The sequence below is a fragment of the Myotis brandtii genome, unplaced genomic scaffold (assembly GCF_000412655.1).
Source record: "Myotis brandtii unplaced genomic scaffold, ASM41265v1 scaffold43, whole genome shotgun sequence".
Lineage (NCBI taxonomy): Eukaryota > Metazoa > Chordata > Mammalia > Chiroptera > Vespertilionidae > Myotis > Myotis brandtii.
The window spans coordinates 3,592,360-3,620,282 of NW_005366455.1; the positions used below are offsets into that span (position 1 = coordinate 3,592,360).

Sequence of the window (27,923 nt, forward strand, 5' to 3'; positions counted from 1 at the left end):
TTACTTCCAGAAATTGTGCTTCATGTTAGTGGAACATGGATAAATAAGGTCTGGTCTATACTCTCAAAGAGCTCAACAGGGAGATAATGAGTTAAATAGAGAATGACAATGTCCTGTGATAATTTGTTCTAGAGTGGCTTACTCATATGCTGTAATAGCAGGAAAGAAGGGTCCTTGCCCAGCGCAAGGCTGGGGCTGGCGATGTGTTCAAGGAAGGCTTTCTGGATAAACTAGCACTTTTTTCCTTATCCAGGAGCACATTCATTTCTGCTGCATATGCTCCTGGGGGTCCTCTAACTCTCTTCCACTTGCAGTTCATCTGCGGAACACATTAACCCCAAGTGGTGGCGCAGGCTGGACCCAGTAACAGTTCAAAGGAATCTGCAGGATCAGAAGATGCTAGTCTACACACGTCCTGAGTGGATTATATATGGGAAACATATTGCTTTGCAGGTTAGCAGATTCTGTTCTGGTTTTTGCCTCAATACATTCTAGGAGACTTAAAAAAAATAGATGAAAAATTGAATTTTTTTTTTTCCTGTATGATACATCCACTGGTGGGGATTTATCTTTTCTACCATCATAAGACATTGGTGAGTTATGTGATAAAATGAGGACTGGTATTTAGGAAAATAGGAAAAGTAGATCAATCAGCCTGGCCGATGTGGCTCAGTGGTTGAGTGCCAACTCATGCACCAGGAGGTTGCCAGTTCGATTCCTGGTCAGAGCACATGTGCGGGTTGAGGGCTCTCTCCCCAGTAGGGGGCATGTAGGAGGCAGCCGATTGATATTTCTCATTGATGTTTCTCTCTCTCTCTCTCCCATTCCTTTCCTCTCTCTGAAATTAATTAAAAAAACATATTTAGAAAGTAGATGAATCATAATCACAAGTAGCGGGTCAGGGGCATGACAAAGGGATGGCTCACAGCTGCAGTTAGGTGCACACTTTAGGTGATGAAGAGTGAGGGGACGAGTGGAACCCAAGGCTGTGTAAGTCTGGTGCTGCGTGTATATCTCTAAGGTCTCATATCAAAGACCTTAAAGCGCCACTTGGTGCCACAACAGAGACCAAATGCTGCCTGTGCATCTGAGCTAGCACTTTTACTCTTGAGTCCTTTTCATTGTTGTAGTGAAATATTTAAGTGAAGGAATGCAGAGGTAAATCAAAGCAAATATCCAGTCGTCTTAAAGGTATTAACCAACCTAATGAAATCCTATGTAATGAAATAAACATGACTTCATTCTGTGAGTGGCATAGATCTGACTTAAAACTGTGAAGTTCATTATCTTCAAAATAGAGTCCTTCAGGGTCACCCGCTACCATATGAAACCCATTTACAAGACTCCCTATAATCCAGGACATGAGAAACCACAAAAATCTGAAACAAATATCCAGCCAGCAAAGATAATCCATAACTGTTCGGTGCAAAGAACAGCTCCACTGTGTTTCTTTTTTCCTCCTTCACACATGGTTTAAATATTCACTCCTCCATGTTCACTTGATGTAAGATTCTGTTATCGTTATGAGGGAAACCTATAATATGCCAACTCGACAAAGAGTACTAAGCTCAATTACAAACACCATCTTTATATATACACCAAATCCCAGGCTCTTACGGATATCTGTGTAATGAGAGCAAACTGGAGAGAATTTAGCAGCTCTAAGACTATTCATCTCCAAATTCTCCACATCTATTTTAGTATCAGAGAGCTTACTACTCCATAAAAAATGGTTCTGTTTGAAACAGTTGGCTTTGGTTGTGTTTCTTCAGGACTGTGCATACATCTGTGAGGCAGGAGGTTTGACGGAAAGACGTTGGGTGCTACTTACTCAAATAGATCCCAAGGAAACCATCATACACCTCTGTAAGGGAAGTCTCCAGCCCCTGGAAATCAACATTTCCACTCCTTTCTGCCCTCCATTCCACCCATTTTAAGAACCTTGAGATAGACTAGCAACTAAACTTACTCCTAGAGCTACACGGAGCTATTCTAGAATTAAAACCATTAAAGAATTGGATGATATCACCAGAAGCAGAATAATTGCCTCCAATTTCCAAGGCAATTGCTCCTATTGTGGGGCTTCTGGTGGCACAAGAGCTGGAGAGCTCTGGCCATGGCACCTTCTAATTTGGTTAGCTGCATTCTCATTTCTTAAAACTTATTAAGTTAAGGCTGTAGCTTCCTCCCTCCAGGTCAAATTGCAAACTCTACCACTCACTCAGTTTTAGGCACAGTTGGCAAACTCCCCACTCCAAGCTGAGGGTGTCCTGTCACAGTTGTCTGAACCCTCAACACCCTGCCGGAAGGAGAAGATCTGGGCTAACTCTATCCAGATTAACAGAGAAGGAAGGAAAAACAAAACAAAACTGTGAACAACCAGGATTAAGAGATTAGTCACTGATGCAACTTCTGCTAGGAGAGATCTCATCAAAACACTGATATTGAAGATTTTCACACCATAGTTGTGGGGGGTAAGTGGGTGGGTGGGAGAGAACAAAGTGAGATAAGAGAGAATTGTGGCTTAATAACCATTATCCAAACACCAACAGCACTGTTTCCAATCTAATGCTATATTTTATCCCAGAAAATAATATTAACCTTTTGAAAAATAACAAATAGAAAAATCTGACCTAAGTTGAAGAGAAAAGCAGGAAGGTGAACCAAGAATATGGATAAAAAAAGGTGTTCTTAGCATTCATTTGATATACAACTAGTAAAACTTAATCAATGCTAACTGCCAAAAGGTGTTATATAGTTTTTAAGAAAACATTAAAGTCATTAACTGTATAAATAACTTTAAAAGAAAAAGGGCAAGAATATTACTAGAGACAAATCATTTCAGAAACCATGACAAGAGGCTAGTGTACATGCTTTAACACAAGGTCAGAGATTTTGATTCATAGAAATATTAAAAATATTGTGGGAAAATATACACAAGTATTCTTTTTTTTAAAATATATTTTATTGATTTTTTTACAGAGAGGAAGGGAGAGAGACAGAGAGTTAGAAACATCGATGAGAGAGAAACATCGACCAGCTGCCTCCTGCACATCTCCTACTGGGGATGTGCCCACAACCCAGGTACATGCCCTTGACCGGAATCGAACCCGGGACCTTTCAGTCCGCAGGCCGACGCTCTATCCACTGAGCCAAACCGGTTTCGGCTACACAAGTATTCTTTGGGACAATCCAGGGACCCTTTTTCTTTCAATACCATTTGGGTTACAGAAAAGAAAAATACTAGAGATAAGAAAGGGCCACTTGTGATGTTGCCTTAGGCTAGTAAGATCCCATAAAAACATGATTAAAAGTAATACAAATACAATAAAGGGAAATAAACAAAAAATAGTATTTTGGGAAGTGCTTATAAAAGTGGTGATGGAAGGAAGCCTGACACAAAAATAGCAGCACTCTGGAGGGGAGGGGCGTCATATTTGGAACAAGATTATACTCTCATAAAGTCAATGTTATTTCAGTGCAATCAAGTGTATCACTAATGTGCAACATCTAACTTTATGAGATGCAGCAAAGCAGAGGAGAAAGTTGCCTTTGAATGATTACTCTGAAAGTCTAATCAAAGACATTCTTCCATGTTATCAAACACAGATGTGCACACTAAGGAGGCTACAAATGGTTTCTTATTGAAAAAGGTTGGCAATAAGATTGAGTACCTTGAACTGAATTCATCTCGTCACACGGAATCCTGAATATACCTGGGAGGCGCTTCAAAGTCTATGCACACAGAATAATGTTCAACACATGTTTGCCCGCGGTGTGCTTTTAACCTAAACCCAAATCGTCATAAGCCAATCCAGCGGCGCACAAAGACTACTGACCTAACCGGAGAAGCATTCAGATGCTGGAGAAGGCTGAAGAGAAGCAGCTGAAGACCACGGCGTGCTGTTCCGTGTTAGCTCAGGCACATCCAGGGAGGTTTGCTGTGTGTTTACATGCTGGGTAGAAGAACTCGAACATGTCTGTGCTTCAACAAATGACATAATAAATAAAGCACTGTGGGACACAGTATCACACATATCCCTCTTTTCTCCCTTTGTTTAAAGGAGAGAAAAGGAAAGGGATATGTTTCCCTCCTTTTTGACTAAAATATCTCTTTCATAACATCCTATTTTATGATTGGGAAGATGTCAGGTATCTGAGTGCTACCGACTTGCTAATGGAACCTTGGTTTTCATTCCAAAGTTTAATTATATCTTAAATTCTATGTCTGTAAAATGCTAATGGAAGAAATTCTTAAATACAAATGAGTAATTAACACCCACATATTTCTTTTTAAAAATTGTTTAATTTAGTTGAAGAAACCCTGTGATGTTGTGATGGTTGGGTTCCATAGGGAAGTGATTTCCCTTCACTATTTATCTATTTTTTAAAAAACACACCACTAATTCGACAAGAAACCACAAATTGATTATTTACTATTTAACTGTGGCAGACCTCTCCCTGGCCAGTAGAATTTAGAGAGGCAGGCTGGGTAAGGACCGAGGGAGATTACCTGTGAAATAAGAGTTTTTGGTATTTCTCTCTCATTCTTCCTAATTCTACCCCGAGGATTGAGTTGTGGCACCGATGTTACATTTCAGATTCCCCAGAAAGACAGCCAAAGTAACAGCAAGAAAGAGCAAAGCTAAAGAGATTACCAATTCCTCTATTTCCTGCAGATCCTTTTTCCATCTTTCTGCCCCAAAATGCAGGCCTCATTATTAACAAAGGACAGAAGACAAGGACATGCAGGAAAGGCCAGTCATTCAGGAAATAGCTATCATTTGGTAAATGGCATAATAAACACATTATGATCTTTGATGCAGTGGGTAATGAGCCAGTAGATATACAATATCAATGCTAAGATTATTCTCTATCTCTATATGCATTTTTCCTTATTTTACCTGAACTTCCCTTTTCTATCTGTTTGTATTTCCCAGAATTCATCAAGTCACTTTGTAACATCATCTAAGAGTTTTTATTATTATTATTGTTATTATTATTATCCTTTGTATCTGTTCTACTCTGAAATGAAACTTCCCTTATCTAACTGCTTTAGTCTATCAGTTAGATGACAATGTCAAAGGTGAGATTCAGTGTTAGGAGACTGAAGGACTTTGCATGCCTCTCAAATCTAGGGTTGGTTCTGGAAGTTTAAAATTCCCAATCTAACTCTTGCCATGATTTTCAGAGTACTAGGGGCTAACCATCGTCAAAGAGGCAAAGGCCATCATTTTGTGTAATGAATGGGAAACATTTTAGAACACCCTGGCTCATGTCTGATTCCCTGGTCACCTATCTGTCATATCCTTTTCAGCTTCAGGTGGCATAGGGGCTCGGTGAGTCTCTTTGCTATCCAACTCAATGCGGTTCCTTGCCCATCCCTGTCTTGCACATTTTGATCTTTAATCCTTCACCCAGCTCTTGGGAGCCACTTCAAGTGTTGGTGACGTCATGTCTCCTGCGACTATATCACTTTGATCCAGAAGAGTGGAATTTTCAGTTGTTGGTGAAACACTGAGAACGAGAGAACAGGAATGGCAAAGCCATCTCCAAAGATCGTTCAGCAATTAGAGGGATGTTCTGTGCACAGCGATGGAGATGCACTGCTTTCGTCTCCCTTCAAGAAATAACTTGTCATTCAGCGGCACGCAGCACAGAAGTAGCTGACAGGCTCTAGCCATTCATTGTTTAGGATCCTCTTCAGCTTCTGACTAAAGGCCACTCTTTCATTTTTTTTATTTTCTTTATTGATTAAGTTATTACATATGTGTTCTTATCCCCACATTACCCCCCATCCTCCCCACTCATGCCCACCCCCCTCCCCCTGTTGTCCATGTTCATTGATTAGGCCTATATGCTTGCATATAAGTCTAAAGGTAGCCGCCAGTCAATGACTGAGCATAGTAGGGTTCTGGAGTCTGGCTATTTCTGCCCAGTGTACGATTCCTCTACTAGGCAATCTTTGCTCTGGAGCTCACGTTGGGTTGGCCAAGACATTGTTGGATTTATACTGTGGTCAAGGCTCTCCCTGCCCAACCCTGCTTTTTTATTTTTCACAGGTGTTACCCTCTCAATTAACCTCCTGTGCTCCTGCTCTGTCTTACCCACTGCTTCCTGGAGGATGTGACTGGGAAATTTTAATTCCCATTACTCAACCCTGGAAAGCTTCCTGTGCTTCGGTAAAGCTCCCAAACTCTCCCTAAATCACCTGGCAACAGGCTTGGTAACAAATATGTATATGAGATGATAGAGACAAATAAGTTAAATAGTAGTAATGCTTGCCAGGACAAATGAAATGGAAACTCACAGTGTTCCTCAGATTATCCTGAAATTGACAAGCATACTTCTCATTAATCTTACTACTTTCTTGCTGTTTGTGCAAAGGGCTCTAAGTAACATACCCTTAGGATTCTTCCTGATCCACATTCCCTCTTTCATTATGGCTTTTCATTTCAGATTATTTGGCATTTGTATATAGGAGACTAACAAATAGTGTAATTATTTTTACATCCTAAATGTTCTTATACAGGTTGGTTTAACCATGTTTACTTAATAATAAAATGCAGATTATACTTAATTCGGGCTTCTTAACTACTTTAAGTAATTGGTTAATTCACCTAAAGGTTTTAAAAAAAAACACCATTTTCAATGACTCACTGGTAGTCTTAAATAAGACACTTCCTACTATTCTGCAGAGGTTGGCCATCATCTATTTTATTTCATATTTTAATGACAATGACTTGAATGAAAAAATAGCATCATTAAAAATGTGATAATTACAACAATTCCAAGAGAGGTAACTAGCACCTTTGACAGCAGTAGAAAAATTAAAACCTACTTTGATCAATTTGGAAAAGTGTTTTGAATAAGAAATGGGAAATTTAATGGAAATAACTGGAGGGCAAGGCACTTAAGGCAGAAAACCCCCGTGCATAAATACAAGATGGAAATGTATTCACTGTGCTCAACCAAGGTAGACAAATACACAGGAGTCACAGAAGGCCACCCCTGAGCGTTAGCCATCAGGATAATGGCAATATTTGAAAAGAAAGCAGGACCCTGGGATGCAGGGACCTGAGTAAGTGGGTGAGAGCTGTGAGGCAATCAGCAGATAGTCATTCTCCATTGATCAGGCCCTCACTGTGTGGAGAGAGAATACGCGGAGAAGATTGAGAGTGTGTGGGTATGATCAGAAAAATGAAAAATAAGAGCTTTGGAGACAGTAATTTGGAGAAGAAATAGCTGCAGGTGACAAAGTTTATAAAACTTATAAAAAGGACCATATGAAAGATGGTGTCCGTGCTCCTAAAGGAACTAAAAAGCTTGTAGCGTATCACCAGGGATTTAAGGCAGAAAACTTAAGTGCCTTGGAAGGCAGGCAGGTAATCTGGTAAAGCAAGGTAGGAGAAACCCACAGTCCTCTCAGAATCTCTCTCATCGTCCCACTTTAAATGGAGGCATGAGCACACACTTGTTCCTCTTTGTAAGATGACCCCATAATCATAATGCAAAATAACACCTGACATTTAGCCTCAGCTGCAGAGAGGCAATAGGGCAGGGTGGAGGCTGTGGCAAGCTGGAGAGCGTGTGCATCTGATGAGTGGGGTGAGCCATACTGTCGGATGGGATGTGGTTCCAGGGGGCCAGGTGGTTTAATTTTCTAGAGGAAGCCAGGAATCTGCATTTATGTAAGTTTTTAACCTAAACTATTTTTTTTAATTTTGCAAAAGATTTCATGAAAATAATTTGTGCACATAATTAACAATTTTAAAAGTTAAAACATTCTACAAGCAATATCTCCCTTGCCCACTCTGAAGCCAGCTTCCCTGAGGCAACCCTGTTGAGAAATCTTTTAGCTGATACCCACACTTCTAGAAAATGAGCTGATAAAGTTATTTCTTAATTAATAAACGTTCGTCACTAATTGGTGTCCTTTGGTGATGACAAATAAAGATTTAACTGTCTATGTTCCTCATCCTCCTAAACATCCCCATCCCATACTCCTAATAGTGTTATGCCACAATTTGGCTTAAAATTACTCAGTTTAATGCTTCTATTATGATAATCCTGCAAACATTGCTCAGTGCTGAGCCAAGTTGTGTACTAATGATCATTTCTTCTTTCTTGTTCATTTTTCCCTGAAATTAATCATTGCCTCTTTTAAAAACTTGCATAAGTTTATACTTATGCAAAAGTTTATACATTGTTACTAATGCTTCCTGGTCACTCCAACACTGCCATTGCATTCCAAAATTTGTCAATTCCATATCTTTCTGTGGAGCTATCACTCCTGGAGCCTCCATCTCATTGTGCCACTATCTCCCTCATCTTGCTGCCTCCCTCATCATGCTGTCTCCCCTGGGATGGTCGCTGCTGTCTGGCCGGCTTCCCTTCCCTGCAGCTCTGAGCTTTCCCCTTGTTCTCTTCCGGATTGCATCCTTGCTTCTGGATCTGGCATCTTCCTCCTTCTGGACCTATACTCCTTCATCGGGTGAAGCAGATGCTCCAGTAAGTCCTGAGCGTGGACACATGTGAGTGCAAAATGCCCTAGAATTTTCAAATAGATACCCAAGCATTGCCCAGAAAGACCATAATGGCAACACTGCAGAAATAGAACTGGTGGCTCCTAAGACATGCCTTTGGGTAGAACCAGAAATGCTCATTTTGTCAGCTGAGGTACTGAAGACTGCGCTCAGTATATCTTAGGGATACACATAGAGAAAGTCTGAAGTCAGACATGCACCATCAAGGACCACCTGGAACAGGTGGGACTTGTGAGTTCTCTGTCGATAGTCACCCCCAGATGTGCTGAGTTGATAGATAGTCTGTGAGTCGCCCACAAGGGCAGAACTAGACGGCAGCACAGAACTTACCCACTGACCCGTTGTCACTCTCCCTCCAGTGTGTCAGGCCTGCTCGCCTCTCTCTGCAGAGTGTCACTGGTAGGTCCTCACTTAGTGTGTTTCTGTGCATCCCATTCACGCCGTTTCCACATGCCCCTCTTTCTATTTCTTTTGGTGGTTCCACAGCTAAGGGTCTCTGTGGCCTCCCCTGTGTGCCACACAAAACCAAACCAAATAGCACCTCCAAAGCTCTGCTTTCTCACCATCTCCCATGTTAAAAAACAGTATCAGGCCCAGTGACAACACCACCATTAAAAGATCAAACATTGAACATCCACTGGAAGCTCTAATTTCTTGAATGTTCTTTCCTTAACCCCCTACTACTTTCCGTTGCCACAAAGAAAATACCCTTCTCACTGTGGGTGCTGTTCTTCCGCATTTAAAAGAGAAGAAAAGAGAGTCCGTGGCTGGCAACTTCAATTTCCTTTCTCTTCCATGCACTTAGAATATTAAAACATCCTGCATTATATGGGGCCAGAGCAGGTGTGAGGAGTAGGGTCAGGCCTGGGGGTTAGTGTGGGGGACTGTTTCAGGAAAGACTGAGGAGATATTGGGGTGGTCAAGAAGGCAGGGGGCCGAGGCACAGAAAAGAAAACACAGCCCGGCGGCTCCCACACAAGCATGCTGCTCTCCACAGCTGTGGGCCAGGCCCGGGTGGCTGGGCTGTGCTTTTATTAGGAATGTGTCAGAGGCTTTGTAGTTACTTCTTAATTTTACAGATGGTCAGAGAAAGTGATTATGTTACTTGCCTAAAGTTACCACCGAAGGCTGATGAATACAAGATGTCCTGACATGGGACCCACGTGGAAGGCAGAAGACACAAAGCAAGGAGCACAAGTGTCCCTGCAGGATCCACAGTTCGATGTTTGAAGCAATGAGAGCAAACCGTGTCTGAAGGCAAATTGGCGAAGATCCCTCATGTCAGAACCACGGAAGTGAAGCTTCTAAACAGCTCTCTAAGCCCCCTCGGTGCTGGCTTTCGGAGAGTCACACCATTTCTATCCCCTTCATGCTTGGAGCGCGTGTCATTGGCTATCTGCGGAAAGCCGGGGAGGGCGCCCGAGATCAGCCCGAGCATGAAGCTGATGCATGGAGGGCAATTAGGAGATATTTGACAGGAAAGCTTTCTTCTGGGGGTGGGGGCAGACGGGGAAGCTTTTTCCACTTGGTCATTTGGCACAGCTTTCATTAGAAATGGATGTAATATAGAGAACCGAAATGACCTTCCTCATAACGGAGATATTTATTATAAATAGACTTGAGGCTCGGGAGATTTAGCACTGAGGACAAGGCTGATAGAAATGAATTTGGGGAGTCTCCCTGCTAATGAAACACCAGATGAAAGAAAGGCGATTTAGTCACTCTGTGTTGCCAAATTGGTAAAAGCTTTTGAGGACAAAGTAATAATATAGATATCGCCTGGGTAGCAGACAAAGAGATTCCAGAAGAGATTGTGAAAAGCAATTTTATGTTGAATGAATCCTGTTTTCCTACTGACTCGCATTATAAAATCAAAGATGTGTGGTGGCGAGAGAAAAATGTTGGCACCTGGATGGAATAAGGCTCAAAGTGTAGAGTGACTCACATACAAGAATGTATTTCAGGTAAAAATTTTAGGTCAAAAATAGTTATAATAGTAAATATTAACATGTTACTTATAATACTATGCTGTAATCAAACAAGTCACAAAAGGAAACACTGACAAAGAAATTAGAGCATATTCCTGAATATTCTCTCCTAATACAGATGTACGTGTTGCCCTGCCTCATATTGTTCCCATTTGCAGTCTTACGATCTCCAGAGTTTGGGTAATTTGTCCAAGCTTTTCACCAGCCCTATAGCACCTAAGGTTTTTACCTTCATGTCCAAGGTAACATTAAAATAAGCAACTGAGGTCTCTATTTCATCTCAGCTTCTAAACCAGTGATGGCGAACCTATGACACACGTGTCAGAGGTGACACGCGAACTCATTTTTTTGGTTGATTTTTCTTTGTTAAATGGCATTTAAATATATAAAATAAATATCAAAAATATAAGTCTTTGTTTTACTATGGTTGCAAATATCAAAAAATTTCTATATGTGACACGGCACCAGAGTTAAGTTAGGGTTTTTCAAAATGCTGACACGCCGAGCTCAAAAGGTTCGCCATCACTGTTCTAAACCCTTCAAGTTGGCCTGGTTGATCTTTAAGGTATTGTGAAGGTGTTCACTTCTTCAAAGATGTGCTACTCCAGTGAAGACACCTGGTTCATGGTCTTCATCCTCTTTCTGCAAGAGCTACTGAGAAATTCTTGGGGCTACGTAACACCATGGGGACATGAACTTTGAGAGCTGGAATATTAATCTGTTTTGTTCGCTTATGTTCCCTAATGCCTACACGAGTGCCTGACATATCAAAGGCAATCGGTACATATTAATTAAATATACTAATGAATACATTTTTCAACCCTCCCTCCTGTCTAGTCCTTTCTTCCTTTAATCACACAAGAAACACTGTCTGTGAGACACTGCGCCTGGGCTGAGGTTAGGCACTCAGTGACTTAAGCAGACAGTCCCTTGCCAGATGGGACAAACACAGAATACCTTTTAAGATTATTTTGAAATTATGGTAAAAATGTGGCGAGTGTCACAGGGTGAAGTTCAAAGTGCTTGGGGAACTTTCAGCAGAAGGACTGGTCAGTGGTTTTCCAGTCTCCCTTGAAATCTCCCAACAATATCACTCTCTACTTACAGAAAAGGGAAAAGCCATTTCAGACAACACATAGCTGTTCCAAAGTTCATCTTTATATTTAGCAAGGATATACCTCCCCAATTTATTGTCTGGATTCATTGCTTCATTTCTGCCTGCTTCTCACCCCTCTTCCAAGGGACTGCCCTTCAAGCACTGAACACAGCTATTACAACTCCCCTGCTTTCTCTTCACCAGGTCAAATGTTTCCATCTTTTTCAATTACTCCTGCTATGAAATTGGTTTGAGCTGCCTCATCATTCTGGTCAGTGTCCTTGATATGTGCTCTTAAAGTAGAGTTCCCATAGCCAAACCAAGTGACCAGAACAGAAAGTCTGAATACTGTCTTCCTCTGGATACTGCATGTTTATCAATGTGGGCTCTGATCAGTTTTTTTTTTTGTTTTGTTGGGAGACATGTCACACCACTAACTAAAATTAACCTTACATTTTACCACCCAACATCTCCCAAACTTTCAGCTGGATGTATATCAATGGAGAACAGGCTATAACTCATGTTCTTAATCATCAAGCCTGAGGTAGGTTCTGAGATCATTTCTAACAAGCTCCCCAGAAAGCCTCCACACTGTTGGTCCACAGACCACACTGTCAGTACCAAAGAACTAAACTAAGGCCAAACCAGTAAAATTCTCCTTTTAAGAATAAATTCTCACTTTCATATTTTTGAATCTTGATTCAATAATACTGCATATGATCTAATCCTCTTACTTCTAAGGTTGGTGACTTAACTCTCACCAAAAAAAAAAAAAAGTATTTTCCTCATTGTTAATATGGATTACCACTTGCTGTGAGGTATCTCTTGGATGATGAACTGACATTCAGAGTGCAGCATGTCCTAAATAAATATAAATTATTATTATTGTGCCAAAAATGCTTCAAGTTTATTTCAGTGCATCAACTTGAAAGAAAATGGTGTTCAATAAACTCTGAGTTACCTTGATAAATTTTACATATTAGTAGAAAGCACCAGAGATACACAACTATTTAGGGTAGCACCCATTTCACTGGACCATTGGTTAAATTCTATCCCTCCACCCTCAAATCACAGGATTTCTTCCAGACTTATTTTCCCAGAAACACCTGCTTAATTTGTTACGGTCTTCCTCCTTGTGCAAAACGTGAAATAAAGGAATGGGAGAGGTCCAATGCTGTGGAGCTTCACTTGATGTTCTCTGGGACAGAAAGCTATTTGGAAACTCACTACGATTCCACAAAAATTAGCTACGTACAAGTTGGGTCGGTAGAATTCTATTCTCACTTGAATAAGTATGCTGATGGCTTTTTTTCCTTAAGAGACACAAATTCCATGGCCAAACATCCTGTTATTATACCCGCTTTCAGAATTCTTGTAAATTAAGCAGGAGTAATTACCATGAACTGATTTGCTACGTGATCATACTGAGACACAGAATAGTGAGATGGATCAGCCAGAGTAGGTTGCCTGACCTCAGAGCAAGTTGAGCTAGTTAAATTAGCACACTGCAAGCGCTACATTACATGTCACTGCGGTTGCCAGAACTGGATGTGATATAAATAAACTCATGTTTTCCCAGGGTGATAGTCTCCATGTAACTGGAGTTCAACAATTTAACTGGAAATGAAAATAATATAAAAGAACAAGAGTAGAGGACAAAGTGGAAACGACATTAAGAGGATGAGTTAAAACATCTATAAGCATATATTGGGAGGAAAGTTTTGATGTGAGACTATGATAACACTACAACAGAGTCTTCTTTAAATCTTTGGGTAGATGCTGTAAAGGGGAAATCTACAATCACTCTCCATCATAAATAACATGCCCCAAACTTCTTCACAAAGCTTTTTGTTATCTGAAAACAAGTAGAACACTAACCAAAATAAATGAACTGGACTATATAATAAGCCAGCTATTCCTGACATAGGCTTTCATTAACCTCATTTAAAAAGAGTTATTAATGCATATCACTTAAACACCAATACAGAAAATAACTACATTTAACTTGAAAGTAACAGTAGGGCATTTTTTTTTAGTGGCTACACTATAAAAACTGTAGGACAGTCAATGAAATACTTATTATGTAAACCAAAACAATCTTTAAGTAATGTTAGTACTCTCATCAGAGTACACCTCTATCTCCAATAACCAAAGAGTTTAGGATGGATCAACTTTAGCATTTCAATGTTAACAAAAAATCTACCTCATAAATGATTTACAGATAATGAAAACATTAACTAATGCCAAAACATTCTTTTCCAAATGCACATGCTTTCTATCATATTGGATTTGTGAAAATATCTAAAAAAAATATGATCCTAATACATGCACTCAAGGACTTAGAAGCATACAAAGAACACCAGGATGACAAAATTGAAATCATGTTAATTATTGCTTATTAGCTACAATAAACCTCAAGTCACATAGACACTTTTAAACAGATATGTTTACACCAGATTATGTTGCTGAATAGATTTAGTTGTATTTCTTTTAAACTTGAAATTATCTGTATAAGTATTCTAATAAGATACCACTACCTTGGCAAAGATGGAAAGTCATAAAAAATCTAACAACGACATTTTAAAAATGACACAGTTCAGGTTAAATTATAAAAGATAAATTGGCATTAATTTTTTTCTTACAGCATACAGCTTAATAAAAATGTTCCACTAAAGAAAGATTCAACCCTAAAATATCCCTGAAGATAATGACAGAATGGCTGAGGAGCAAGCTGAACTGGGCCCTAATTCAGTGTTTAGGCCCAAATCTGCCTCTTGGTTCTCCTGAGTGGTCATTGTTCGTCACCCAACCAAGGGATTTGGGGCCCCCTACATACCTTCTTCTCTTCTTAAGGGCTACTGTGCACTGTAACATAATTACCAGCTTATTATTTACCTTTTTTATCACAAAATAAGTTCATTAAGAGCAAGGACTATGAATTATTAATTGACATGTCTCAGGTGATATTATTTCTAGGAGATAATAGGCACTTAGCACATATTTGATGAATGAATGAATGAATGAATGAATGCTTTCCAACATCATCAGACTGTGGAAGTCAGCAACTATGTCAGACTATTTCTTGAGTGTGAGCTAATTGTGCAACAAGTTACTGGTTTAAGTGGAAGTTAAAGGCAAGTTCAGGGAATAAATGAAGAAAGGGAGAGAGAAATAACTTAAAATCAAGTAGCATAAACGTTGCCCTTTTGGAAAACAAGAGCAATGAGTGTAGAGACAGTGTAAGAATCAGAAATGGAGCTGCTCCTTGTGTGCACAGTCGTTCTACAGTTTTTAAAGCCAAAGGCCCAAGGAATAACTGTATGTCACCTTGCCTACTGTGATGGTTAGTTTTATGTCAGCTAAGGCAAAGGGATGCTCAGATAGCTGGTAAAATGTTACTCTGGCTGTGTCTGTGAGCGTGTTCCTGGGAGAGATTAGCATTTGCATCAGTAGACTGAGTAAAGATGCACCCTCACCAGTGTGGTGGGCATCATCCCATCCACTGAGGGTCCAACAGAATAAAAAGGCAGATGAAGAGCGTATTTGCTCTGCTGGCTTAGCTGGAACACCCGTCTTCTCCTTTGCACTAGGACTGAGTCTTACACCATCTGCCCCCCTGGTTCACAGGCCTTTGGACTCAGACTGAATCACACCACCAACTTCCCTGGGTCTCCAGCTTGCAGAGAGCGGACTGTGGGACTTCCCAGCATCTGTAATCAAATGAGCCAATTCCTACAACTAATCTCCTTTTATGTATGTCTATGCCTCTCCTCTCCTCTTACCCCCCCCCTTCCTCTCCCCTCCTCTCTCTCTTCCTCCTCACCCCTCTCCTCATTGTGTTTCCCTGAAGAATCTGGACTAATACAGATTTTAAGTGAACTCATGGCCAAATGGTATGATGGTCACATTCTCATATATTTTCACTCATGTGAAATTTTCTACTAATTACTTATGCTGGTTCTTAAAGAAATATTCTTAAGCAAAGAGAAGGGCTCTAGCCCAGGGTCAGAGACAAAATGGAGTTTAGGAGTCACCATCTCACTTCTGATATTGAAATCCATATTCACCATCTTTTGTAGAACTGTGGGTAGATAGAGTTTGGAAGAAAAATGATGATAACCACATTTAAGCTAGTTATAAATATAATACCTCTAAACCTGAGAAGTTCTGTGACTGACAAGGTGACCCCATCTGTTGGTGAAATAGCCAAGTTTAGAACCCAAATCTCCTGCCTCTTGGTGCCCATGCTTTCCCCACTCCAGCTCACTGCCCCTCAGGACATGGAGGAATGCACGGTTCATATGGCCTGTAGGACTGGGCGTCATGTTATATGCTAAACACATAACCCAGCAAAAAAGACTATTAATATGTCTCCCAATTCTACAGCGAGTATAATCGGTCCCTGAGAGCAGGGACTTTCAGAGAGCATGATGGCAATCCTGGAAGATAAATGAGAGCCAGTGGACCTGGTAGACATTTGCCATCTGTAACTTCCCACTATGTCCCAAGGGTGGGGTAGGCATCACTATTTGGAAATGACTTATTTAGTGGCATGGGTACCAATGCTTATAGTCAGGTTGCATTGAAACGACATAGGATGTAAATTTCATTAAAGGGTCTTATTTCTATCTAGAATCCCTACAACATTTAGCACTGTTGGTGCTTTGAAAAGGAAAGAAGGAAGAAAATGAGGGAGGAAGGAAAGGATGGAAGAACAGAGGGACAGAGACAGGGAGGGAAGGAAGGAAAACAGTGCATAAGCTACGGGCTTGTTACTTGTCTTAAAAGTCAGGTACTCTTGCTTTTAAAAAGATGGCAAAGTAAATGGTGTATCTGTAACTTCAAGATAGCATTCCTTCCTTTTTGATCATGGAGAAATGTATAAAACCCATATTTGAGGGAGGCACGTGTCAGTTATGTTGTATCACCAAGTGTGCACATCTGCCTGAGGTAAAACAGACACATGAGGAAAAAATTACTGGATCTGGTATGTTCTCACTTAGTTACCGTCCTTCACCAGGGTGTGATCTACGGATTAACATTTTGCAGAAAAATGAATTCAGCTAATGATAGGCGAACGTTCTCACATCTGAATGTCTCCCTTCCATGAAATGTGTAAAAATTGTCAGGGTGAAATTAACAGGCTTTTGGGAGGAACAAGTAGAAAGGTCATAGAGGAAGAAAAACTCTAAGGCTTCCAAAAGCAAAGATGAGATTCTAACCGAGAAACTGTCTGCTCTTTATCTTGGGCCCCTGTATCTACTCTCGGACAACAAACACATACAAATACCCCTTGAGGTTCCACTGCTGTTTCTGGTTACAGTTAGTGTCAGGGAAATCAACGGCTTTTTCACAATATGCTGCTTGTTCTTGCCTTCCCTCTATTCACGTCTATCCCTCTCAAAGTTAATTCACGGTATGTAATCAGGTATGCGACCATGTGTTAATTTTATTTGGAGGAGGGCGATTAAAATGGTCAGGATCATTTATTCTTAAGAAAATAACATTTACAAAGTAGCTAAAAAGCTCTTCGCTCAGTTAGCAGCTGGATTTATAGCAAAAACAATAAATGTGTGTGTACACCACACAGGCGCGCACACACACACACATTCACCCAAACATGCACACAAAGCTATGAGCTGAAGAGACGTCAACACCCTTTGGAGGTTACAGGTTAGCTCACTGGTTAAAGAAGAATGTGCTGAGTTGAAACTGATCTTTACATAGGTAAATACATATTTCCACAAGAGACCACTCAATCATCCTCCGATCGCTATTGCTAAGGGTGGGAGGCGGGGAGGAGGTCTACATTTTCCAGAAGAAAAAGGGTTCCCTAATAAAGACCATCTGTAACTTGGCCCTCCATGCTATCAATTAGGAATACTTAGAAGACGTTCTGTGGCAAATAAATTTCTACAACTTACAGAATAGGGGTATAATTCCACTAACAAATAAACTTTGATGGACTCCCAAAAGAGTAAAGAAGAAAAGAGGCCTGCTTGTATCTTCCTGGGGATCACAGACAGGTCTGGGTGCCCCTGCTTATGCAGGGTGCAGTGACAGGGAATGGTGAACGTGTTTGAGTTTGTTCTTTTTATGCTACATCTGAGGGGGATGGAGGATGGTCCGAGACTCGAGTTGCCAAACATTTTGGCTGCCGGTTCTTTCCTTTAAAGAAGTTCACAGTCAGAAACCTGATTTGATAAACAAACAAATAACAAGTTTCTCAGATGGAACTAATCCTTCTTCATCTCTGGCTACCCCAGTAGGAAGAAGTTCAGGGTCACTGGGAACCCAGTTTGAAAACCTACGGTGTGGGGCAGTGCTGTCCAACAGAGCTATAATGTGAGCTTCATAAGTAACTTTAATTTTCTATTAGCCACATTAAAAAAGATAAAAGAAACAAGTGAATTTAATGTAATAGTATATTTTAAGTCAACATAGCTGAAACAGTATCATTTCAGCATAGAAGCAATATAAAAAACCTTGAGATACTTTACATTCCTTTTTTCATACTAGCTTTTTGAACATTCATCACAACATGCATAAGTCCCCCTCCATAAAGTAGCTACGATGATAGAGAAATGGTGTTAGCTAACAAGGTAAGAAAAGGCGGGAGGCTGCGAGGGGGCCTGCAGAGAAGCATCTTTAATCTTATGATAACATCAACCCGGGGTTTTCAGAGTGTAGAGGAGAGGGTGAGGAGGGCCTGTGGGAACCTGGCTCTCTGTGCCCAGCCCAGAGTAGGCTGCTTCGCAGAGAGCCTCTAGCCGGGGCTCCTAGGAAAACTACACCTGCTCATGGTGTACTTCCCAGAACATTGAGACCTGAGCTGTCAGCTAAGGGGTGAGTATGTATGTGAAATATATGTACATGTGTGCACATATGGCCATCTACTGGCTTGCATGCATGTATATGTACTCATGTCTGTGTATGTGTGTATGTGTAGAATGGGGGTGGAGGGAGGCTGAATTCTTTGTCAACACTGAAGCAGTATTGGAGAGAGATTGCATGCTTCTCTCTCCCTCTCTCTCCTCCTCCCTCCCTTTTCCTTTCTCTCTCTTTTTCTTCTCCACAGAGGAGGAGAGAGGAAGAATAATAAAATATCATTTGGGAGAAGTCCCTGGCTGTGGACTAGGTTTGTCCATCAGCAGCCCTGGATAAAACTATGTCTGTTTGGGGGAAAAAGAGTAAGGAACCTAAATATAGTTTAGAAATTAGCACCCAACTCTTCGTGGTGTGTAATGAAATAATATATTTCATCATATGACAAGGTATCCACTGTCTGAGCTAAGGAACTAGCCTGGTGACATATGATAAAGGTCTTGCCCAGGCCCTGTAGGTGCTCACCCTGGGTTGGGAGTGAGTAACAGTCCAACACTGCTCTCCCTGCAGGGTGAGCCACTGCACGCATCCACTCAGTGTGCCTTGAGCCATACACAGAAAGCAACATAACGTTAGGTTGCAGTCTTTGGCGATGCAAGACACAGACACCTGGAAAATAACTAATGATGCAAGGTAGTCAGTGACAAGCTACTATATTCTAAGTTCTCCGAGGGTAGGGCTGCCTCTCATTCATCACTGTACACAGTGCTGTGCATACCTGGTGCTTAGCAAATATTTATCAGGTGAAGGAGCGGCATGCCAGAGAAGGACAGGGGGCTGAGAGGGAGAGCAGCTTTGCATTAGGGTCATTTAGGGAAGATGAAATGTCCCAGAGGAGGGGGGGCTGCAGGCTGGTGATTGGTGGAAATGCACTGAGGAAAAGGTTTGAAAAAAGAGACACCATTTCGTGGTCTGTTATGCTACTTTATATTCCTAGTAGCTGATGAATCTCTGGGGCCCACTTAACCAGAGCAAACAAACAAAACTTTAATATACTGACCTTTCCGGAGACATGTGATGGATTCCCTGATTTTATATAACTTCCAATTACTGGGGAAGGGATGGTTTGTGTTGCTTATAGGCGAGCATTCTGAAAACCTAGCTCTGCAGTGATCCCAGGCATGTACTTTTAATTAAAAAAGGGGGGCAGGGACCTACAATATTAAAAAGTAGAGTGAAATTTAAAAAGTATGGAATGGGCAACTTTTACATTATAAAATTTCTAACACTAGTTTGAAATTAATGAATTCATTGGGTGTTTGAATATTTACAATTACTCTAGTATTACTCCATTTTTGTTGTTATGCATAATAAAAATTTTCTACTATTGATTTTCCGGCTCTGATAATTTCATACCAGTATTAATTTATAAAAACCATTAAGTTGCTTATTATCTGCAAGACAAATCAGTGATGGTTATACAAGATAGTTAAAAACATGAATTAAGGTCTAATACGACTGAAAATTGCAGATTGTAGCAGTTATTACCATAACATTAGCTGCATCTAAAGCTCACAAGGCTAAGGTGACAATGCGAAATGATGATATAATGTCAGTCTCATAATACAGCAAAGAGAAAAGCAGGGCATGATCACTGACACGATGATACAACAGGTTTCGCTTCCACTCTCCTTACAGTCTGTGCTTTGGAAACACTGGCAGTTTTGACAACTTATAACATTTCATGGACTGGCCTATATATTTCTAAATTTCTAATTTAGTGGCATAATTGCTGTAATAAAGATTTATTCTTTTCTTATTATAATAGCTTTTCCTCTAACCCGATGAGGACGGCGTGCGGTCGTTTGATCCCTGCACACAGTGCTTTCAGGAGAGAGCCCGAGCTAGACCACTGAGTCCATCCTTTCTCACGAGCTTCTCAACAGAAACAATGAAACGGGGAAGGATCAACTTAGTGATTCTGAGTTATGACGCTTTATTACTCAGTTCCTTCACCTGACATTTGTCACATGAAAATAATAATAATAGTAACATGAATGCTTACTATGTATCTGTAACTGAGCTAAGTACTTTATAAATGTCTAAATAATTCAAACCAAAATCTTATAAAGGTAGAACTTATCTTATTAAAAAAATTTGGACAAGGAAAGTCAATGACTGAATAACTTTAAGGTGACCAACAATGCCCGGGTAGCAAGGAGTCAATAAGTATAAAGAAAAGTAGTATGGAGCCAGGTTATTGGGGTCAAATCACAGCCACTCTGCCCATTCGGGATATATTTTTCCATGGGCAAGTCATCCTTTCTATAATTCAGTTTCTAAATCTGTAAAATGGCTATAATAATAGTGTCTACTTCATAACATCCTTGTGAAGCGTAAATTAATGAACGAATGCCAAGAACTCAGGACAGTGTCAGTACTTACATAGCAATAAGCCCTATAATATAAGGTTAGCTATTATTACTGCCTCTGTAATATACCAGGAGTAAATTAATGAATGAATGCCAAGAACTCAGGACAGTGTCAGTACTTATATAGCAATAAGCCCTATAATATAAAGGTTAGCTATTATTACTGCCTCTGTAATATACCAGGCACTGGTACAACCTTAGTTAGTATATGAAGTAGGTACAACAATGGGAAGATGCAAGTTATAGTCACATCTTTATAAACATGGGGAAATGGAATGAGAGGTGCAAATTAAGGACTAAACATTCAAGGTTTTGGAAAGAGATGGGAGTGATCAGAGTGGTGCTAAACCCTTCCAGCAGCTTAATCTTGGGGTATCCAGGTAGAAAATAACACACATATCTGTTGAAGTTCTTCAAAGAAAAGTTTCATATTCTTCCTAAGAGGACACACAGAGACAGAGCTGAACATTCTGACAATCAGACTAAGTTACAGATCTTATATTAGAGAAATATGGGGTGTCGACATTCTGACAATCAGACGAAGACACAATAAGTTACAGATCTTATATTAGAGAAATATGGGGTGTCAGAAGCAGAGAATGTGTAACAACGACAACAAAAATACTAAAGAGAACAGCTAGTGCTTGAGGGTCTTCGGCTATTATCAGAAGCATTTGTCTGCTCTGATTAATATTGATTTTTTTCTGTCTTGCTACAAGATAGTTTTGTTACAAGTATTTACTATTGTACAAGAATGTACCAATTATTTCACCTAACGAAGAGCGCATTTCCAAGCCAGCTGGGTGCTACAGTCAATCTCCTCAGCCTTGGGGTATTTAATGTTGTTCTGCACAGATTTGGACTGAGACCTTAAGAAATTATTAAAATACAGAAGTAACATGTTTCATTATTTAATTATACCAAGCTTCAGCATACTGGGATTGTTTGTAATTCCCGCCTCCCCCCCCCCAATTTTCCTCAGTAAAATAATATCCCTTCTGTTACTTTACAATTGAATAATGTGTGGTCATGAAAATGACAACTGTTGACTAGCGCCCTCATTCTAGCTCTTAGAGAGAATGCTTTCACTACGATTCCCTGACTTGGTCATCCCTTTCTTCCACTTTCCAGGCAATGCTGCCCTAAAAAGATTAACCTCCTCTATGGGGTTAGAGCCAATTCTTTCAATGGATGCCAAAGGTTCACCAAAAAATTCAATTGTCGAATTGTGTCTCTAATGGAATATGATTTTTGTTTACTTTAGATTATGCAGTTGAGGAAGTTGTGGCTAAGTACACTGGCAGAATATAAAGTGTCATTAAGACGTGGTGTCACTGTTTCCTGCTTTGCTACATAAAATGCATCCACCTTTGCAAAGCACTCAATATATAATCTCCAGCACACACTTTTTAATAGTAATTTTCAAATAGGAGCTATAATAAAGGCCAAATCCATTTTGTTACAGCAGCAGGAAGTAACACCAGTTATCTGCTCAGAGCTAGTAAGCTACATGCCAAATCGGTTTCCACCACCTACTGGGAACAGCACACTTCACATGCAAATCAACAAATTAGGCAGTTTTTACAGATCCTGTCCCCTCAGATTTGAGGCTTCATAAAATACCACATGATTTTCACATTAAGACACACAAGCAATGGTGTCTAAGATGGTATTATGCATTTGTGTTTATTTGGCCTCATAATTACAGGTAAATTACAATAATGGACTGCGAAATTCAAAAGCCTTCTCTGGAACCAAATTCCTCCAAAGGGGAATCAGTAAAAGTTCTGGTCTCAGTGCAGGATGTCTAACTATTCAAAATAGTGGGTGAAATGAATGGCCAGCACTGAGTTAGGAGAGTGGGTTTCAGAAAAGACTCCCTAAGAGGTAGTCCTGGAACTCAGTATTGAAGCAGGACCAGGCGTTGGCCAGGGGCAGAGTAAAGGCCTAAGGAAGGGGAAATGGCATTTTATTCACTGGAAATAGAAAGGGCCCAGAACATTGACTGGCTTAATGCTCTCGCGGTACATTGTGATAACTGCCTGTACTTATCTATGGCTGTAGAAAAGAATAAAAGAAGGGGGTTGTATGCCAGCTCACAAGTCTGAGCACTTCAAGGCACTGTTCAGCCACTGCAATGATTCTGGCAGGAGATCAGATTTATGTTTGGGAAGATCATGTGAGTACCATTGTAGACGGTGGGTTGGAAGAGAAAGTGAATATTGCTCAGAAGGCCATTGCTTTAATCTGGTGTAAAATGAGGAGAATCTGAACCAAAAAAGTTCAATATAAAGGAAGAGAAAGAATTTAATTTAGATACTTAGGAAGTAGAATTCATAGGACTTGGTAATGGATTAGATTTGAAGAGTGAGGGGAAAGGACGCATCACTCTTTTGGCCTCCTGGATAGCCTTAGTAAGGGCAGACAAGTAAGGTTAATTCCACAATGTTCCAGCTGATTGGGGGGAGAGGTGAGGGGGAAAGAAAAAAGGGGTGAGAAGAGAGGACTAAATATAGGGGTCCAGGATGTCAGCTTTTAATAAGAAGCTAGCATGAGGAGCTAGAAGGAGCAGCCAGAAAGCTAAAAGGAATATGTTGAGAGAGCAGCATTGCAGAATGTAACAGCAAAAATAGTGTTAAGGAAAGAGTGATCTTGGTGGAAATGAAAGAATTCATTTTTAAACATTACTAATTTTAAAGAGAAGGTCGAAACATTAAACTACAACTGTCCTTGTATCTCTAATTGCCTGCCCTTTCAAGAGAGGAAATTCCTGTTTCTTTCTTGAATGGTAATTTGTGTCAAATAAGATATTCTTGTTTTTTGAAGATATATCAATTTTTTGGCTTTAATAAAAACTAGCATTGCTCTACAAGGCTAAACATAAATTATTTCATTATAAAATTAAAATTTATGGGTAAATTTTATACATATTTATTATAGCCACATCTTATTTTAAGTACATTCATGTTAAAGTTTTTAAATGTACAGAATTGATAAATTAATAGAATAATTTATTTTATAAACTTGCAAGTCTCAAACTCATCATTTTTCAGTTTGGGGCTTAGCGTGCAATGTAGCAACATCTAATGGCCAAGAATGACATTACAGCCTAGTTCTATTAGACACTAAAAATCCCGACAAAAGGCGAAGGTGTGTAACGCACTCCTAGTGGTATGAAACATAAGCTGCTCATAAACATACTTCAAAGTTTCATGGTCTGAGTTGTGACAACAGACAGAAAATATCAGTATTTTTTAAAAAATCACAGACCAACATAAACATAAAGTCTCTCCACTGAAAAGAGTCATAATTCTTAGGTTGAGGAAAGCTGTATTTGGTTTGTGCTTGGTTGAGACTAACTAGGGAGTACTAGAGAGAAGACAGCCTTTAATAAACACCCTTCCATGGTGGACAGCGTTGCTTCCCATGAAACTAGACTTAGGTGGTTACCTCTCAACCAGGCTCTACCTGAGGAGGTCTCTGAGTTATAAAATATGTTAAGATGGACACTCTATACATCATTATTCCTCCCACAGAAGGTGGCATTCCTACGCCACTGACAGAGATTGTATTCAACAGAGTTGAATATTGAAATTAATTCGTGAAAGGAGTCAGAAGAAACAAGAATATCACCTACTTGTCAAGCAGAGCACACGTGGCCACGCAGAGGCTGGATTCCATTATAAAATGGTCCTTAACTTCTCTGTAGTAACAAACCACTCAGAACTAGAAGGAAATTATGAACTCTCTCCATAAAAGTATATATATACTCATTTATAGTCAAAATTTTACATGCACTTTTTACATAGTCCCAAGGACTGTGCCTTGGGAATTTAACTCCACATGTGCTTCACAAACACTGTCATTGCGTGTGGATTCTCCACAAGAACAGAAAAAATAAGATTTGTTTTCTAGGAATTCTTTACCATAAACCTTGGTAGAATATAGTTAACCTAGGCAGTAAGGAATAATGATGCATTAGCATTCACAAAATACCTATAATAATGTTTTCTACCAATTTAATTTTAACTAAGTTAAAAAGAGATAGTAACGATAATATAACAACACATACTACCTTTTGGCTAAACGTTTCAAGGTGCTTCATAAAGCTGTACTATCTTTTCTATGGAAGATATTTGGTCATAAACATTCAAAGACATATTCAATTTACAAAAAGAACAGAGTAGATTTCAGCCACTGTGACTAACTAAATCCTGACAGACAGAAAGAAGCCAAGGATTCGGTAGAGTGTTTACACCATTTTGTACCTTTTTGTCTTACCCAGAACCAAACTATCTCCAGTTAGCAATACAGACAAATTCAGTGAAATGTGGTCATGAGCACAGGCAGGTTTCTGTCACTTGCATTCATATAATCTGGGAACAGACCTGTGATGAGGGACACTCTTGGGTACCGCTGCTTCAGTTTCTGTCTAAGCTGGAATAAATGTGTTCAGGGAATCAGGTATTTTCTTATTTAAGTACTGATCCTCCACAAATGTGTATCCCCACATCCTCTAACTATATCTATGCATCATAATATTATAGACCACACTTATACTTCCGGATCTCCTCTTCTCTCTCAGGACACCAAAGCTTAACCAACAGCAGATACCTCTCCAATATAAAGCATCCTGAATGCCTAACAACTGTGATAAAAAAAAAGACTGACAGAATATACCAGAGCTTTTCCTCCAGATTTCCCCCTCCTGATTAGGCAAATTGTAAGTTTTGTGGATGAATTTAACTCCACTCTTGCTATGTCATAGTACCAGGGATACCGGTTAATAATGAAGATTTTGTAATCAAAGAAAACATGATAATTTCAAGAGAAACATCAAAAGTGCTTTATTCAAAGTAATGTCCATCGCTAGCTACAACTCCCCCATCTTTCAGGTAATTTGTGGATACTGTCCCAATAGAACTTTTCTTGTTTTGAGGCAAACCATTCAGAGACCCAATTTCCCACTTCTTCGTATGTTTTGAAGTGCTGCTCAGAAAGTGGGTGTGCCATCGATGGGAACAAGTGGTAATCTGAAGGAGCAAGGTCTGGTGAATACGGTGGGTGGGTTAATACTTCCCAGGCAAGATCTTTTAACGTGTTTTTAACTGGTTTTGAAGTGTGTGATGGTGTGTTATCATGAAGCAAAATTACTTTGCCGTGTCTTCTGGACCATTATGATCATTTTACGATCAAAGCGTGGTTCAAATTGATTATTTGTTGTCAGCAGCGATCAGTATTTACGGTTTCACCTGGTTTTAGAAGCTCATAGTACACCACACCTTCCTGATCCCACCAAATGCAGAGCATTGTCTTCTTTCCGAAGCGATTTGGCCTTGCAGTCGATGTTGACGGTTGACCTGGATCAACCCATGATTTTGTGCATTTGGGATTCTCAAAATAAATCCACTTTTCATCACCAGTCACAATTCAATGCAAAAAAGACTTCCTTTCGTGCTGTTGAAGCAACATTTTACTGATGACTTTTCAGTTTTCCATTTGTCTTTTGTTCAGTTGATGTGGCACCCATTTTCCTTCCATTAAAATCTTTTCCACTGCTTGTAAATGATCAGAAATTTAATCTTTCTGAAAGTTGTTTCTGAGTTTGACATGCATTTTCATCCAATAATGCTTGTAATTGTTGGTCTTCAAACTTTTCTGGTTGACCTGGATGTTCTCTGTCTTTCACATCAAAATCATCACTTTTAAAGTGTTTAAACCAGCATTCACAAGTATATTGAGATGGAGCATGTTCACCATAAGCTTCCTGAAGTATACGATAACTTTCAGCAGCACTTTTCTTCAAAATAAAGTAATGAACTAAAACTTCCCACAAATGCTCTTTTTTTGGCATGAAATTCGACATTTTTAAGTGTAAAAATATCTATGATGTTAACACCTTCAGCAAATTTGACATATGAAGTTTTGAAGCTTGTTGTCAATACAACAAAATAGCACACATATCAAATCGCATATATATCAATATATGTGTAACTCCGTCTATTGAAAAAAATCCAAATTATTAACCGGTACATTTCTCTTTGTACATTTTTGTTTTCAAAATGTGTTTTCCAATGCACAGTATTGATAAGAAAAGCCCTAAGGTGATCAAAGACTGGTAGTACTTCCTAGCTCCCACCTCCAGTCTTATCAATAAATCATTTGCGGCAAAATAAAAAGGGTCAGCAGTCTGAGAGAAAGATAGAATTGGATTTCTCAGAATCTTTCTGCAGCAATTTTAATAATAATCAGCAGGACATTTTCCTATTTACCATCTCTTTCAAGCAGATTGTGCTAAACTCAGTGGTTAATGAGGCCTCATCACAAGGATGAGATATTTGCACCTTTTTGAAGAGGTCTTACTTTTGAACTTTCATTAACAGTCAAAGAAATACACCTCACTCTTGGAAACGTGTACTCATTTGTCAGAAGTCAACGCTGACTTAATTTAGATTTTTAGATTACATGGTGATAATACAGCACACAAAAATAAAAGTGACATAAACTGGTTTTCTTGACTTGTAATCATATTTGAAATTATTACCTTCCTTGCTTTATAATTTCTAATTTCACTAATTTGAGGATAACTTGAGGCCAGCTCTTTACTCTTCCCAAATACAGGATAAAAATGATACAATGATGCAGTCCCAGCTTCAAAGTCAGTTTAGGGGTAAAAGGTCATTAGGTTTGAAAATATTCTCAAAGAATTTGGACAAATTATGCAAGCATGCATGCATCTATACACACACATCCATCTGGAGGGAAATAAAAAGAGAGAAAATGCTTGAGCTAATGGGTAAAATGTTAACATCTGAGGAATCTGGATGAAAGGTTTTGTACTATTTTTTTGTAACTTTTCTACAAGTCTAAAATTATTTCATAATAAAAAGATTTTAAAAATCTAAGTAAGTTCTGAGTTAAAAAGACATAAATGGGAAAAGAGATCAAAGAATTTATAGACATGGTACATAAGTATGCTCTCAGACACAATTAGTATTGGCCTCAATCTTGTAAATCAACAATCAATACTCAAACA

General features: G+C 39.6%; 1 protein-coding gene across 1 annotated transcript in view; it reads right to left on the reverse strand.

The window, feature by feature from the left end:
• The window catches only part of PARD3B (par-3 family cell polarity regulator beta), an 868,889-nt gene that overhangs the window by 229,239 nt on the left and 611,727 nt on the right, over window positions 1-27,923 (reverse strand). The gene's annotated exons all lie outside the window — the stretch shown is intronic.